This window comes from Lygodium microphyllum, chromosome 7 (genome assembly GCF_053477565.2).
Source record: "Lygodium microphyllum isolate KBCC chromosome 7, Lygodium_microphyllum_v1.1.10, whole genome shotgun sequence".
Taxonomy (NCBI): domain Eukaryota; kingdom Viridiplantae; phylum Streptophyta; class Polypodiopsida; order Schizaeales; family Lygodiaceae; genus Lygodium; species Lygodium microphyllum.
In genome coordinates, this window is record NC_141141.1 from 93411041 (window position 1) to 93413439 (window position 2399).

The 2399-nt window shown below is 46.0% G+C and overlaps 1 pseudogene; it reads right to left on the minus strand.

Moving 5' to 3' along the window:
* Positions 1-255: 255 nt before the first annotated feature.
* LOC148033713 (protein ELC-like pseudogene) lies at positions 256-1871 on the minus strand (annotated as a pseudogene).
* Between the last annotated feature and the right edge of the window lie 528 nt (positions 1872-2399).

Consider the following 2399-nt stretch of genomic DNA (forward strand, 5'->3'; position numbering starts at 1 on the left):
TGTCCTAAGGTAAACATAGGAAAGATTGAGCTTGACCTGTAGCAAGTATTTCACAGTTTGTAATCAACTCAAGCAGGAGTAAATGCATGTGTTATAAGTGAAGAAAACTAAGCAGCATATCCAAGAGCTTGAAAAAACAAGTTCACAGTTATCTGTTAGCCAAACTTAATATAACTTGATGAGCTTATACTGCATACACCATTATCTGATATTTGAAACAGCATATGCCTTATCCAAGACATCACACCGACCACAAACACAAAAAATTGAACATATATTGCATTCCATGGTTGAGATCGCAGAAAAAAAAATACTGTTTGCCAGCATGATTGTACATGACAAGAGTCTCACTAACCAGAACTACAGTAAAGAATCACAAATCAGACCAGCAAGCCAATGCTTGCTTTACTTGCTTCTTTTACATGAATAGCAAAAGATAGTTCATTTCTTCACTTTCCAGGCCCTTGAGTTTCCTTATGTAACATACCGAACTGCCATGTTGGACACTTGCATCTCTAGCTGTATTGCATGAATCTTGACATTCATTGCTCTATGGAAGAACTGTTCCCGAGAAAGACTTCGGACCTGCTTTAAATATGCATCCACAGGGATGGCACCCTCCTGCACAGCTTTATCTAGAGAATATATTACATCTTCTACGGCAAGATCAGCTGAGGTGCAATCAAGCATTTGCTTGGAGAGCCCATCACATGGCTCAAAAACGTCATCAATATCTATATCTCTTACTGATTTGTCCTGGCTGGCCAGCCAGCTTTCCAAAACGTCAGTATTTGTAAGAATGACCTGAAGGTGCTGCTCCAGAGCCTCTTTCTCCTTCCTCATTTCCTGCACACCCAGCTGCAATTGATTCTCTCTTTGCTTTAGCTGCCCTTGCACAGTGACCAACTCATCCATCTCAGCCTCCCGAGCCTTCCGTACCTCAGTCACATCTTGTCTTAATCGCTCAACAAGGGTACTGATTGCATTCCGTCTAAAAACATCCGATGGATTTTCAGTCCGGCTAGACTGCCGAGCCACGGGCTGAGGAGAAGGCGGCAGTGTTGTGTGTGAGCTGTGTGGCCTTGTGGAGGGTGGTGGTTGTGTCGAAGGGGATGCCTGTGGTGATGCAGATCCCACCGAATGGGATATACTGGTACGCGGCACACGGGGCGAGCCATTGGAGGGCTTCGAGAACAAGGGTGGATCGTGCCCAAACATGAGGCCGAGGCTACTGGCAAGCTCGGCGAGGTTGGACCGAGGGTAAACCCAGTTCTGCAGATACGGGATCGACACCAAGCCAGATGCATCGACATGGCGGTGGGGCCGCTTGATGATCATGTTGTTGGTGGGCGTGACGAATACGCGGGGGGCAGTGCGGGGGTAGGTCTCGAGGAGCCAGATGGTGACAGGGATATTGTAGGTGTGGTTCTGGAAGGACATGGGGATGGTGCCGTCGACCTGGAGCAGATTGACGGAGGTGCCATCGTTGTGGACAAAGGGGAAGGAGCGGGCATGAAGACCGGGGAAATCATGGATGAGCTTGAGGAGGTGCTCTCTGATGAGGAACTTAGCGTCCTCCTTGTAGGGGAGGGCATTCGGCCCTCTTCTTGTCAGCAGGTTGTTGAGGAATTGCGTGGAATCGAGGGGGGAGGCCGGGGAGGAGGAAGCCATGCATGCAACCTTGAGATATATGTATGCCTCTGATCAACAATGGCGCAGACAATGGATCGATCAATCTTCTCTGAACGATCGATCGATCTCCGCTGAACGAGGAAATGACGAGCCTCTTGGTCCCCCTTTCCCTCTTCGCTCAGAGAAAACCATGGCCCCAAAGAAAAAGACCCCCAAGTTCCTTGGTAGAATTTTCCTAGTCGGTGACTCGGTAGACTTTAATATTTTTAAGTTTTTTTTTCAAATTTTTCCTAGTCGGTAGACTTTAATATTTTTAAGTTTTTTTTTAATAATTGCACGGCTAAATCTTGACTTTTGTCCCTTGGGCTGCAAGTTTCCACGGTAGTAGAAGGCCCAAAGGTTGGAACACCTTAGGCCTAGGCCACAACCAGGTCCACTTGACCTCAAATTCCAATTACACGACGTGTGGCTGAGGTGCTTGACTTGTGCTCTTGGAAAAACGGGACTCCACCAAGCAAAGCTATTGATATCAAAAATTTGTTACGTATATGACAAACAATAAGGAGCACTATTCAAAGGATGAGTGAAATTTTGTCGATTCAAAATTATGACTCATATCTACTAGTACATCGAGAGGTCTACGACACTGAGACAACATCACATCAACATTATGGATTTCTAATCACAAGGTTGAGGGTGGAACAATAGTGGAAGAGACAAGGGTAAAAGCTTTTTTGGGATGCTATTCTAGGTTTAATTCAACAAAT